We start from the raw sequence: 15,408 nt of genomic DNA on the forward strand, positions 1-15,408 counted from the left end.
TGCAGGGTCAGTGATATATTTAGTATATAAATTAGGGCTGTTGATTTAACATGTTAATTTAGTGTGATTATATAAAAAATAACATGTTAAAAAATGTACGCATTTAATCAGATATCCAGACCGTAGTAAGGAGTATTTCAGATATCTGATCATTTCAAGCTTGAAGTTCCACCTGGTTTCAGCAGGGGGCAGTAAGCAAAACTCCAACTGTATAGACAACACGCAGCTGTACAGAGAACAAACCGCATACTTTCTTGACACTAGCATCTGCACAAGATTAGGACGCGTGTTTTTCTAAGTTTCAAACTACGTTTAACTTAACACAGCGACCTACAATTGCTGTGTTTATGATGTGACACAACCAAAGTGAGATGCTCCAGAAACGTCAGTCAGACACATGTGTACATTGATGTGTCCTTAGAAAAGCCCTTGACGAGACAGATTGATGAATTCAGTTGCATAATGGGTTGCTGTGGACTGTAGGCCAATGATAAGATTATGTTCAATAATATGGAAATAAAATATATATTGCCTATTTAAGAAACTTTTTGTATTGTCTTAGCAATGCTTTACTCGTCTGCCACAATAATGTAATGCATTTTACATTTTTTGAATTATATTTATCAGGGAAGCAAACTACTCACCTTTCAGCTAAAGTCACATTTTCTTAAGTGAATTTACCCTAATTGTTTGGTAAAACTTTCAACATTTTCCTTATTAAAATCACTTGAAAAGGTTACTAAAGATTAAACACTTAAAGAAAGCTTTGTAAAAAGCACTACAAAAATACTTAATGTACCTTTATATATATATAAAGGTACAGTAAGCATTTCTGTAGATAATTTTCTCTCCTTTTCTCCCCAATTTGGCATGCCCAACTCCCACTACTTACTAGGTCCTTATGGTGGTGCAGTTACCTCAGTCCAGGTGGTGGAGGACAAGTCTCAGTTGCCTCCGCTTCTGAGACGGTTAATCGGCGCATTTTATCAAGTGGCTCGTTGTGCATGACACCGCGGAGACTCACAGCATCTGGAGGCTCATGCTCCTCTCCGCAATCCACACACAACTTACCACGCACCCATTGAGAGCGAGAACCACTAATCACGACCACGAGGATGCTACCCCATGTGACTCTACCCTCCCTAGCAACCAGGCCAATTTGGTTGCTTAGGAGACCTGGCTGAAGTCACTCAGCACACCCTGGATTCAAACTCGCGACTCCAGGGGTGGTAGTCAGCGTCAATACTCGCTGAGCTACCCAGGCCCCCAACTTAATGTACCTTTAATGCAAAAGTGGTCACACCTTCTGTATGGTCTTGCTCGCTCAGTATGCCAGCCACTTTTCTTTATTATCCATCTTAAGCACGTCTCTCTCTCTCTCTTTCTCTATGTCATGATTTCACTTTACAGTGTCTCTTCGCTGGCGTGGTGCTACAGCAATGAATGTTGACTTACCAGTCATCAGTTATCCCTGCGTTTGCACTCATCAAGTGATTTCATGCTGCCTTACTGCCAAGAGGAGGATGAATCAACCAGGAACTACTTATCAGGGTCCTATTAGACATAATATTTATATTCAAAGCCTAATTTAAAAGTTCCTAGAATATCAAAATCCACAAAAGGATGTAGATCCTTTTCATATTTGGCTCCTAAACTATGGAATAGTCTCCCTAACACTGTTCGAGATGCAGACACTCTCACTCAGTTTAAGTCTAGACTAAAGAGTCATCTATTTAGCCAGGCATACACCTAATTTATCCTTCAACTCACAATTAGGCTGCTTTAGTTAGGTCTGCCGGAACCAGAAACCAGAAACATTGATCATGATCTATAACTCTGCAATAAATTGAATGGCATCTACGCTAATATTATTTTATTTGTATCCCTGTCTCTGCCTTGGGACTCCTATCCTGAGGTCACCAGAACCGGCTGGATCCAGCTCCATTCCTGTTTCGTGTTGAACTCCACTGCTATGTGTCTCTGAGTGATGACGACTAAATGCAGCCGGTGCCAGCCAAACATCACTTCAGTCTATTATGATGGACTTCAGAGGATGAACTGGTGCCAACTCCAACCATAATACATGGGATACTTCATATGCCTTTACCTGAACCTTGGATTTAGGATAGACCTCAATGAAATTACCGGCAGGTTGAACTGCGATGCACCTAAATGATCACTGCCTGCATCACCTTGGTCTAATGATGGACTACACTCTTGAAATGGAATACGTAGACTATCAATGAATTGCTAACAAAAGCCTTCATCGGCCAACTAACAAAGGACAATTGCATCTATGTGAACTTCTGCAGTTAATCCAGGATGAACTTCAAAGACATTAGTCATTAATCTTACAGCTTTTACAAAATCTTTGTTTTAAACACTGACCCTTAACATTTACTTTGTTTAAATTAATTTTAAACCATGACTTGCACTATACATAAGTAATATTGGCATTATATTCATGATGTTAGCCAGAGGTGAACTGACCCCCACAGTGAGTCTGGTTTCTCCCAAGGTTATTTTTCTCCATTAACCAACATCTTATGGAGTTTTGTGTTCCTTGCCACAGTCGCCTTCGGCTTGCTCACTGGGGTTATAAATACAATTATTATTTAATTACTTATTTTTAAACACAATTCACAATCCTATTTTATCAAACTACACAATGATTACTCTAAGACATTATAGATATTACAGTTTCATTTTCTGTTAATGCCTGATCTTCTGTAAAGCTGCTTTGAAACGATGTGTGTTGTGAAAGGCGCTATACAAATAAAAATAACGTGACAAATGTTTTTTCAACTTTTGGTCACATGACGGAGCTTCTGTATTGAAAACCCTTGCGTTTTCCCCCTCCGTCCTTCTGACACACTACCCCCTTTGAAATCAATGCATTCGCAGCGTTATCTAACGCAACATTAACTCTAGTGTGTAGGCACCCTAATGTTCCCTTGCACTGCACGCTGGTCGCGGGGCCGCACTCAAAATCTGTGAACTGCAATTTTATGTTCTGCATGCCAAAAAAAGATAGCAACAGAAACTGAGTCAATCAAATAAACGCTAGAAATTATTATTTTGCCCTAAACGTCTGTGTGAATATCTAGATGCTTGTCTTCTAGAGGATGAGTGTTAAGAGTGTGGAGCACTGTATTCAACATGTCTATGAGATTCAGAGAAACACCACAGTGGGATGAGCTACTCTAGTCTATTCAGATAAGTGGTCAACAGATATGCTTTATAAACAATTACAATGAATGTTAGTAAAATCATTAATTATAAATCAATGTAGTGTTTTTTTCTTAATTCCAAACCAGGAATTTATAAAAATGCGTATTGGTCTGTGTGGTGGAGTTTTAGAAAATGCTATCATTTATCATTTAACATGTACACTCACTGGCCACTTTATTAGGTACACCTGTACATCTACTTATTCATGTGATTATCTAATCAGTCAATCTTGTGGCAGTGGTGTAATGTAAAATATCATGCAGATATGGGTCAGGTGCTTCAATTAATGTTCACATCAACCATCAGAATAGGGAAAAATGTGATCTCAGTGATTTAGACCATGGCATTGTTGGTGCCAGACGGGCTGGTTTGAGTACGTAACAGTCTCTAGAGTGTATAGCGAATAGTGCGAAAAAAAACCAACAAGTGAGTGGCAGTTCTGTGGACGAAAATGGCTTGTTGATGAGAGAGGTCAACAGAGAATGACCAGACTGGTTGGAGCTGACAGAAAGGCTACAGTAACTGTAAGCTCTGTACAACTGTAGTGAGCAGAGTAGCATCTCAGAATGCACAACATGTCAAACCACGCAGCGGTCGCTGGATGTTTTTTGTTTTTGGCACCATTTTCTTTACACTCTAGAGCAAGGATCTTCAACAGGGGGTCCGCGATCCTCAGGGGGTCCGCAAATTATTATTTGATCCACTATTGGAACAATTACAAGTAATAATCACTCACACATGAGCGATAGCTAGAGATAAGTGTATTTTAATCCATCGACATGTTGAAGTTCCTTGCACCTGCATGCCAAAACTTCCTCTTTCTTTTTAATCCTTGCTCATATTCGTGCATCCTGTTGTATTTAGTTATGAACTGACTGCAACGTTAAACAATTGTGACGAAACTGAGCTAGTCAGCAGAAGCGCGCGGCGCGGACAAACCATTCACGCGCCCATGCTCATCCCAAGCCTTTCAAAACATGACACACATCAGGTTCAGCAGCGCTGCAGTAGAGGGTCACGTGAGTAAATGCGTTTGCTTTGCATTGGTCACGTTGTGCGGTTGAGCAGATGACAGCCTACCGTTTTTTTTATTATTAGTTGTGTTTTGTTTTCAGAACAATAGCCTACTTGCCTGGTGTAAATAAATAGTTACCGATGAGATTATCAAGCTGACATTAAAGGCCAAAACATACTCTACGCAAGTACATGAACACAGACGCACCTTGCTACGCAAGCTCGATTTCACGCGTTGTTGCGTTGTGAAATATGTCAGCGCTCATTTCATAGCACATCGCAAGTATGCGCTGCATTCTCAGCATTTCCGCAAGGGGCACTAGAACGGATTTTCTTCTTTAAACCAACAACTGTCATGGCGGACTTGGGCAGAAATATGAGTTGAATCTTTTTGGAAAATATCTACGACATTTTGTCCCCAGTCCATTCAAACGAATTTGTTTTTTATCCGTGTCTCTCCCTACTCCTCAACTATTGACTCATCTACCACATACAGGCTCAATCCGAAAACGTAGGCAGCTGACTTGCTGCCTAATCAGTTAATGGCTTAACTTACATCTGTTTTGAATGAATGGAACTCTTAAGGAAACTGGTCTCCGTACAGTTTGAAAAGCACCTTATTTTCATCCTGTCTCCATATACAGCCTCGGAAGGCAGCATTTTCCTGGTTTCGGATGCAGCACTGGTTTCGTGGTCATGCCTAAAAAATCTATTGCCCTCTTGTGATTTGAGCAGGTTTTTATCAATTCATCAGGTAACAAAGTTTTGTTAAAAAGATACCAGATTGCCACAGTGAGCACCTGGGAAGAACTAGTCTAAAACTTTTTATTATATTTGCAAAAGCTTGCAAAATTTATGGCATTGAATCTTTTTATTAAACCCTTCAGTCAAGTGAAACTTTCAGTGACAGCTTCATTGATTATAACATTTATTTACATTTAGTTTCATTTATCCAAAGCAACTTACAAAATGAGATTATAAGGGGATGTTCATCAAAATACTACACAAAATAAGTATTTTAATTTAAAATACTGTTCTGTTGTTAAACTGTTCTTCAGTTCTGTTGGTTCTGTAAATCGAAACTAACAACCAAAGGAAAAAAATCGAAAATTCCGATTTTTGTCATAACCCTAACTGGAGGTCAGCTTTTGCCATTGAAAATAGAAGGTGGTGTTAATCGCACTGACTCAGCAGGGCTAATAGCAATACTTGTCAGTCAATAAACTTTTTTCACAGTCCACCCCAAACTACTGAAATTAGTCAACACTGTTCCAAGCAGTCTTCCAATATGGGTTACAGCATTACCCTTTATCTAAGTCCATGCTACACACTGACTTAGCAAGCCATTGGGAAATTAAAGCCAGTTTTTACAAATTAATTTAGAGACAGCTAAGCCCTTTGAGTTATTCGAAGTTTTAACGAGTGTTGGTAACAAATATTTCCATTTCCACAAATATGTCTACATGTTTATTCATTCACTCAGTCATGTATACTCTTGCTTTTTAATCATTTAATATTCTTCTTAAGAGCACTAGATTAACTTTAGATAAAGTCTCAAAATGTTTTGAAATGTTGTAGTTCCACCCAAAGGGTGTTTCCATTGTGTCTAGATGAATGAAGAAAATGCCCATAATGAAGAAGAGTGTTTTAATATCATTGTAGATGACACGAAAGGTTGTGCAGACTTGCTCTTTTATCTTTCTGAAAGAAGTTGATTTGTGTTGAGTCTTGGATGATTGGTCTTCATGGCTGTAAAGATGGTTTGTCTTTGGAAAGGGCTCATTTTAGCCTTGTTCCTCTTTGCTGTTAATGGACAAATATCAGGGCCGTAAGTACCATTAAAAAGGGGCTTTAGCTCCCTGTTGTCTGTTTTGTGCTAATATGTATTTCTAAATGCATACTGCCTCCCAAGACTTTTGCATTGTATATTTGGACAGATTTTTCATGGTGACGTTTCCTGCAGTGATTGAGTCAGTGTCTGAGGCCAAAAGGTGTGCAGGTCTTCTCAAACCCAACGAGAGTCTAACGATGACGATTTCTCTTTTTAATGAGAAGAATGTGACAACTGAATTTGTAAAGCAGAGCTCTGAGAGAGACTTTAAGCGCTGCTTTAATTTTCAGGTCTGTCATCAGATTGTGTAGTTGTGTGGAATTTTTACCTTCTGGTTTGTTGTACCTTAATGAAACATTCCTCTACTACAGGCTCCTCAAGTAGAAGTAGAATCTGTGCAGAAAATGAAGGTGATAATGAAAGGGAAGTCCTTCAAAATGACTGATGAAAGGAAAGTCCTTTTCAGACCTTACCTACCTTTGACCTTTATCCAAACAGACAAACCCATCTATAATCCAGGACAAACAGGTGAATGACTCTGAATATTAGTGTAGAAAATCTGTTACCCTACATTCTCCGATTGAAGTGTGCGTTATGTAACTAACGTGTTTCTCATTTTGCAGTGAATTTCAGAGTTGGATGCCAAATTTGTGCCTCTCGATCAAATGGTTTGGCCTGATCTGTTTCTTTGACCATATTGAGCAAGCAAACTTTTTAAAATGGATAGTTTTTCAATGCAGTTGCACAGTTGTGCAAATTTTCAATTACATTGCTGTTTGAGTGTGTAGATTTAAATGTGTAATGTTTTGTTTCTGTTTTACAGTATAGACTGGTGGTGGTGGAGGTAAGAATTTGCTCCTGGAGGTATATTGCTTTAATTTTTGGCTCTTGTTTTATGCTTTAGTTTTCTGTACCGTTTTGTTTCTAATAGGACAGTCAGAGTAACTGAATTGGTCAGTGGACAAATGTTTCCTCCACAAGGTGGATATTGCCACTTTCTCATGAGTTAAACCCAGAGGCTCAGCTAGGGATGTACGCACTGAAGGCTTTTACTGGTGAGAGAACCATTTCACAGGTTTTTGAAGTGAAAAAATATGGTGTGTCAATGTTAAAACAATTGAAACCAGTAGTTTCAGATCTTAAGCTTAACTTTTGTTTCTGGTTTAGTTTTACCCAAGTTTGACATCACTGTGAAAGCGCCACAGATGTATAGTGTTGGAGATGTGGGACTGAAAGTTGAGGTTTGTGGCAAGTAAGTAAAGCCTTAATTTTCTTAACCTTCCCAATCCTCTCTTTGTTGAGTTTCAGTATTCATTGTACTGTTTCCCAGATACAAATATGGGCAACCTGTACCTGGCCAAACATGGCTTGAAGTTTTTCGTAACCCTTTTGAATACATTTCGGTTCATGAGGTGACCCCTCTGTGCCTGAATAAAACCATTAAGGTGTGTGTGACTACAGTACAGCGGAGTTTGTTGTTCTGCTTCTGGTTGACATGACTGTGACCATTTGTGTTCTGCTACAAGATGAATGACACTGGCTGTGCCTCCCATACCTTCAATATATCAGTGTTGTTCAGCACCAAATTTGAGGACAATCTGCAAGATTCTTTTATCATTAAAGTGAATGTCACAGAAGAGGGAGCAGGTGAGCTTTTGTCTGATCTGAACGAAAGCCTTATGTTCGGAGGAAGTGGATGTAAGTTTGTTCTGTGCATTTAATGTTTGTGTGGTTTTTTTTTTCCTCCCAGACATTGTCATCAAGACATCTGTAGCCATATTGCTAACGTTTGAAATTGGCAATGTCACATTTGTGGACATGCCAGAGTATCTTGAACCTGGATCAACCATAAAAGGAAAGGTAAGTACAGTTTTCTTCGGTTCAGCACTTCACACTGGATGAATTTTTACCAACCTCTTTCTATCCTAAAAGATCTCTGCATCTAATTTCAATGGGACTCCAATTGCACGCAAAGCAGTCTATCTCCTTGAGAGTACCAGCTGACCACCAAACTGCTGTTGAGTCTTATTACAAACCAAAATGGGCTGGCCTCATTAACCCCAATGGTCTTCCCAATGCTGATGTTAATCTGGTGGTATGATGGTGTTCATTGAGTACACTAATTTAAATTGAAGTCTTCGTCTTGTAAGAAACCAATTCCATTCATTGTTCCCCAGGCAAGTGCAACTCCAGAGGTGTCTTATGGTTACAAAACAGCATACTTCACCACTACAGATAGAAGGACTGTTCGACTTCTCCAACCTGCTGCTCCCTACACTCCAATGTTTAGTGAAATTACCATAGGGAAGCTCAACCAGCAGATGTCCCTGCAGTTCTCTCCTGCTACGGCTGTTCCTGGTGAGGGAAATATTTCGACCCTTTTGGCTCAGCGAGGATCACTGTGTGGCCTCCGTGCAATAGATCAGAGCATCTGGATCTTGGAGCCAGCAAGGCGTTTTGAATGCGGAAACGGTATCCATGTGTAGTTGGTGACATTCCTGTTGGAATATTTGATCCTTCTCTATTACTTGGTCATTTTGTTTCAATAGGGTTTAGTCTATTTTGTCAAATTATTAACCGTGGTTTAATTGAAACACTGGGTTTATTAAGGGTCTTTTGACATGGCTGTCCTCTTATGGTCCCAGGTGTTCAACTTGCTCCCAATGCGATCGCAGTCAGACTACCCGTATGTTGTAGAGGATGAACAGGAGTGTCTGATTGTTAGACCCCAACGAGCTGTTCCTACAGACCAAGCCTACCTAACTTTCAAGGTAGAAAAGTACACATGACTGATTGTTTAATGTGAGTGCTGTGGTGCTTAATGATTGACAGGCCAATAAATGCATCCCATTGACTTCACGTCTGTCTTGCTCTATGGCAGAGTGTAGGATTGAAGATTGCTGTACGAGAACCGGAGTGCCTGATGTAGAGGCCTGAATTATCGCAACAGATGTAGGTCCATGCCATTGTCTGACATTCTGTAAAATAAAAACCACTGCAACATGTGGTAAATTGTATTTGATTTGTGGGAAGTCATTCCAATTTCTTAGAGTATTTGCTTTACAACTTTGTTTGCACTGTAACAGTCTATTGTGCTCTTGATTCCTGAATGTGCCTTAACTCTACAGTATACTTGTCATAGGTTAACACATCTAGGCCTCTAAATGACTAATTCCAGGCCTAAAGTGCACCAATGCAAGAACTACATGTATGTATTGCTCATCCGTTTCAGTTGTGTATTTTGCTAGAGCTGAAATGGCTGCCCCACTGGCTTCCACTCTAGCATCAGTTGCAGATGAGTAGTTCCTCTCTTGTCGTGACTGTCAGGACTTTCTTTCCAGAAACGAGGATCTGGCAACTTACTGATGTGGTTAGTGATGCATCTCCTGTAATCCGATGAAACTTGACACCAGAAAGTCATTTGCCCACAATTCTTGAATATTCTAAACCTCTATTCTGGTCAACTTGCCATTTTCTTCACAGAGACTCTGGATCAGCAAAGACTCTTGTCAAGGTTCCTGACACTATCACTACATGGGAGACTGAGGCATTCTGTCTGTCCTCCAACAGTCTATGTCTGGCTCCTCCTGCTCTGCTGACTGCATTCCAGCCCTTCTTCCTGGAGCTTTCCCTGCCTTAATCATCCGTGGTGAGTTTGAGATGTAGGCCACTATCTTCAACTATCAGTCCAAGTGCATCATGGTCAGGGTTTGTCTACTTTTGTGTAATGCATCACCTTCGCAAAATGTGCACTAATTATGTTTGTCTTTTGGCAGGTTTGAGTAACTCCAGCTCCATCATCGGGCTACAATCTTAAACCCATGTCTAGTGATCCATATTCAACTTGTCTCTGTGCCAATGGGAGAAAAACCTTCAAATGGGTTCTCATGGCTTATGTTCTTGGTCATCTCTCTACATTGACTGACTTGTCTGGTCTTGTGAGGTGTTGCTCATTTCCTCATTACAGGCACTCTAAATGTGACTGTCAGTGCACAGGCTGAGCAGTCCCAGACTAGGTGTGACAATGAGGTTGTGAGGGTGCCAGCAAGAGGACACATTGACATAGTGACTCAAAGTCTACTTGTACTGGTCTGCATGTGATAACTAGCCTTCTGCAATTTGATAATGGAGCTATTGATGCTTTTACTGAGATGGTGTTGTTTTATTGCTTTTTATAGGCTGAAGGAGTTGAAAGGACAAGGACTCAGAGTTGGTTACTGTGTCCAAAGGGTTTGTTCCCACTCACTGATTTCCAAATGCATTTCTCAATGTACAGCTAAATGTTAGCCTAGTGCTCTGTGCTGATCCATTCTGTTTGGTATGTATTTGCACTCTGCTTGGTAGGAAGTACTCTTTCAGAAGAGGTGGTGCTGATGCTTCCTGAAAGTGTGATCCAGGGATCAGCCAGATGCTCCGTTTTGGTCATTGGTAAACTGTTTCATTAGGGGACACCGAAACATTCAGCTGATATCTCTGATGTGGGTTTTTAGCTCATTTTCTTTTCATCTTTGAAGGGGACCTAATGGGCCGTGCACTGAAGAATCTTGATGGATTATTGCAGATGCCATATGGCTGTGGAGAACGGAATATAGCTGTTCTTTCTCCCAATATTTGCATTCTGCAGTTCCTGAACTTCACTCAGCAGCTGACTGCAGCCATCCGAGAGTGAGCCACAGGCTACCTTGAGAGTAGTATGGCCAACAGAATGGACCTTAAAATATAACTTCAATGTCCATCTGATTCTCTTTCTGAATTTCACATGTTGGTTTTGACCTAAACAGGGTACCAAAGACAACTGAACTATAGGCACAGTGACTGTTCCTTCAGCACATTTGGCTATGATGAGTCGAATACTTGGTGAGTATTGAGGCACAAGTGTCCTTGTCACCAATGGACAAACCTGTTTGTAAATTCAGTTTCTCATGGAAAATTTCTCCTGCCAGGTTGACCACCTTTGTCCTGAGGTCCTTTGGCCAAGCGCAGCAAATTCATCTTCACTGATCCAAATGTTGTTCAAAGTGCCAAGGATTTGGTTGAGAAGCAAGCAGAGTTCAGATGGCTGTTTCATGTAACAGGGAACTCTGTACCACAATGACCTGAAGGTGTTTCTTTAAACGTAGCCCATTGACGTTGTCTGAGATGGTTCTTTCTAAATTAACAGTCTGTTTTCCCTCATGTTTTCAAGGGTGGGATTGGTGATAATGTGACCATGACTGCCTACATCACTGCTTGAACTAGACATCCCAGTCACAGTAAACCTCAACGGGTTGCGTCTGAATGATCTATTGACCTTCCAGTTTTGGCTGTAGGGTCACATTTGCTTTGCTCCAAGATCCTGTTGTCACCAGTGCTTTGTCATGCTTGAGGTCTGTTGTTGGGAACCTGGGAAACACTTATACCACTGCTCTGCTTGCCTACACGTTCGGTCTGGCTGGAGAGACCAACACTCGACTACAGCTTTTAAATCCCTTGGACAAAATTGCTATTACTGATGGTTAACTATATACTAGACTTTTAATTTGAGATTTTTCAATCCCTTTCTTTTGGTGTCTTCAACTTGCTCTCCTCCTAAAGGAGGATGTCTGCATTGGCCTCAGACTGTATCTGGGGACACTCTGGCAGTGGAGATCAGCTCCTATGTGCTGCTAACTGTTCTTGCTGTAAACCCTCTTTCTGCAGCTAATCTGGACTATGCTAACAAGATTGTCAATTGGCTTGTGGCTCAGCAGAATCCCTATGGAGGCTTCTCTTCCACCCAGGTTCCTCAAACTACCCAACATATGTGCAATATTCCATTAACTTCTATGTCTGTGAATGCAGTTTTGCCCATGTTGGTTGTTTATTAGGATACTCTGGTGGCTGTTCAGGCTCTCTCCATGTACGTGACTGCAGTGTTCAGCTTGGAGGGCTCCAGCACCATTACTATACAGTCATCAGCAGGAGGAGAAGTTTTATAGCTTTGACGTGAATCGAGACAACCAGCTGCTGTATCAGGAGAAGCCTCTGAAGAACATTCCTGGCAAATACAGTGTTAAAGTGAATGGTTCTGCCTGCGTGTCTGTGCATGTGTATGTTTGGCTCTTATGTCTGTCTGTCTCTTGCATGTCCCAATTATCCTTGTGTTTGACTTCCACTCATAGTTTGTGCTGTTCTACAACATCCCACCACCTGTTCAAACCACCAGAACATTGAGTGTTGAAATTAAAGTGATAGGAGAGTGCAAACCACTTGGAGACAGTCTCATGCTCCACTTTACAGTGAAGTAAGGACTGCTTTTTACATAAATCTAGCTTTTCTTTTTTTGCTAATTTTTTTTATCCCCCCCCCCCAATTCAGATACAGTGGACCAAAAGGAAGTACTAACATGGTTATAGTGGACATTAAACTTCTGTCAGGCTTCATGGCAGACACATCAACGGTTAGTGTGTTTTAAGGTGACCGAAATCCCAAGATGCTTGAAGCTACTTAAATGTAACCATTAACGATGGGTCCTTTCCACAGCTTGGAGCTCCACCTAATGCGTATGCCCCACTAGTGGAGCGTGTTGATACTGAAGATGATCGTGTCCTAGTGTATCTAAAAGAGGTGAGACAAGTGTATACTGGATATTAACCCTACCAGCCACACTAAAATATGCTACATGCAGTATGTACATATTTCTTCTGTCTTACAGGTTCCTAAGAATATCCCTATGACTTGTATGCTCCACCTGAAAGCGGTTCTAGCAGTGAAAAATCTCAAGCAAGCTGTAGTCAGAGTTTGACTATCAAACAATTATGCTTTTATCAGGGTGATTCAGGCTTTGCTCTTGACTGTAGAAAACATTGGCTCATTTTGTGTTTCTATTTCAGGTGATCAGTTGGAGACTGTATACATGTCCCCCTGTCCATGATTGTCTTAAGTACTGGCTACAGGATCCATTTTGCTTAATTTCTTTTAAATAAATTGTGGTCTCTTTCTGTTGCCTTGTTAGAGACCTCCACGATAGTATAGATTTGCTGAATCTCAGTTGGTCTGGTCATTCTTCCTAGCCCATTATGCTTTAATAAAATGGATGCAGGGTTGATTTTTGTCCTGGTGTGAGATGTTTATTTGTATTTATCTTAAGGTTGGTATGGATTTCTTGGATCCTAACATCAATACAAAAAGGCTTGATATATTTGTGGATTGTGCTGTTCAAAGAAAACAATACAACAGGATGCACATTTGTGGATCTGTTTCCATTTTTATGAAGTTTTGAGACTTGTGTTCTCTCCGTAGCTTATTCTAGGTCAATCATTAAACCTATTTCTCTGCAGAAATGCATAGACACCTGTACTTCATTTGTACATGCACAAGCCCCTTTGACCAAGGAAATGCAATTCAAGCACAAGGCGTTGTGGGTATTCTCCATAACTTCAATTTTGTACTCTGTGAGTTAACACTAGTCTATTGTGTTAAGAAAATTTAGTTCAAGGAATATTTAAAGGAGTTCCGAGCCCAAAACTTGATGTTTTGAGTAAATCCTCTTGATAAATATGCCAAGTTTACAGTGCATTAAATGTATCATATGCCTGCTCATGGCTCCTTTACAGAATTGAAACGTCAGTTTCTAGTTGGGATTAATCATACATTCATGACATTTTGCAAGGTTGTAGTGTAGTGTCCTAACGTCTCTCGTAGTGTGACTAGTAGGCCTATTAAATTACAGAAATTACGCAGCTGCCTGCCCTCCCTGTAGTTATGCCCTTCCATGATTACCATGACTGCGTTTTTGTCATTTTCCAATCTTTAATAATATGTGAGCACTCAAACTGTGGACTAGCTGCACTCAGCAGAGCAGCCAGGCCTTGTTCCACATGGGTGCTTGGTTTCTAAACACCCTAGGTTGAATATGGAATATTTAATATTGGTAAATTCATAAGTGTGATGCTTAAGAGCATTGCATTAAAAACATGCATAATGAGTCATTTTATTAGACCTACAATTAGTCTTATGTCTACTTTGTAAAATTTTAAGTACTCATTTTAGCTTATGGCCATGAACACATTTTCAGTGTGAAGGTAACACTCTGTCTATACTGGGACAGTGGACACTACTACACTAGTAGTAGTAGTAGTAGTAGTAGTAGTAGTAGTGGACACTACTACACTGGGCGTGTCTGTTTAAGTGGCGTGATGCAACGGCCTGATTCTGTCTACACCGGACGTGTTGACATGGATGTTTAAGGGCACTTGCACACTAGGGTGACTTTAGACATAGCGTTTGACGCATGGTACTGTGGAAGGTCCATTTGGAAGATGTGTACCACAGAGAGAAGGGGTGGTCACAGATTGAGATTGCTTAATTTTTTTAACTATACCAGTAAACATTGAAACTCTTCCCCAGGCTCTCGCACCACAATTACTGTTTTTTTTTTTAAGCCTGACACCAAAAGATAATAGTTGTTCCTGTTGCTGATGGCACACTGCACGAGTGTTTGTAGCCTGCTTAGCATTGCTTATTCTTATACGTTCATCGTTTTATCCTTTTGTCATTTTACCGCTTTTCGGGTTTTTCCGCTTTTCTGCTGTTTCATCTGTGTATTTTACCTGTTGCTGCTGGCACCTAGCTCGAGTCTGTTTTTAGCCTGCTAGCTTTTTTTTTTAGCATTGCTTATCTATCTGTTTCAGCTTTTAATCCTTAACATCTGCCATTTTTCGCGTGCATCAGCTTTCTATGTTTATTGCGATTAAACTGTGCACATTTTACAGCACGCACCCATTTTTCTCCTGTGTTACACGGATTATTGCATCGATCTCAAAGCACCGCTTATCAAAAACATGTTATTTCTTCCTGCATTGCATGTCACATGTTTACTACAGCTTCTTCCGTCAGTAGTGAGGGGTTCACATGTGATAAATGTAAGGAATTAGTCAGGCTGATGGAGAAGGTTTAATGAGTTAGACACACATCTGAATGCTAGTGGAGGTCAGTGAGAAAGACAAGCCGGTAGATACTGTTTCGAATGTGGGTAGTACAATTAGCAAAACACACTTTTTGGTTCCGGCTCTAGAGACCCCGCAGCAGGGCATTTGGGTGACGTCTCGTCGCTTTGCTGAGCGAGTATGCCGCCACCACTGTCCCATTCCTGTTAGTTTACAATTGATTCTCCCCCCAAAATGATGCACCCACTGAGAATCATGTTGTAAGAGCCTTAATAATTGGTGATTCTATTATAAGGAACATGGAAAGAGACTCCAGCCACTGTTGTTAAATGCATTTCTGAGCTCGAGCGTCTGACATCAGATCAAATTTACAAGTGCTGGCTAATGTTAAACGTAGATTTTCTAATATTGTTATTTATGTCGACA

The 15,408-nt window shown here is 40.5% G+C and overlaps 1 pseudogene; it reads left to right on the forward strand.

Moving 5' to 3' along the window:
* Positions 1–6,189: 6,189 nt before the first annotated feature.
* Positions 6,190–13,131, forward strand: LOC127451001 (alpha-2-macroglobulin-P-like; annotated as a pseudogene).
* Positions 13,132–15,408: the final 2,277 nt, after the last annotated feature.

Source organism: Myxocyprinus asiaticus, chromosome 13 (assembly GCF_019703515.2).
Source record: "Myxocyprinus asiaticus isolate MX2 ecotype Aquarium Trade chromosome 13, UBuf_Myxa_2, whole genome shotgun sequence".
NCBI lineage: Eukaryota > Metazoa > Chordata > Actinopteri > Cypriniformes > Catostomidae > Myxocyprinus > Myxocyprinus asiaticus.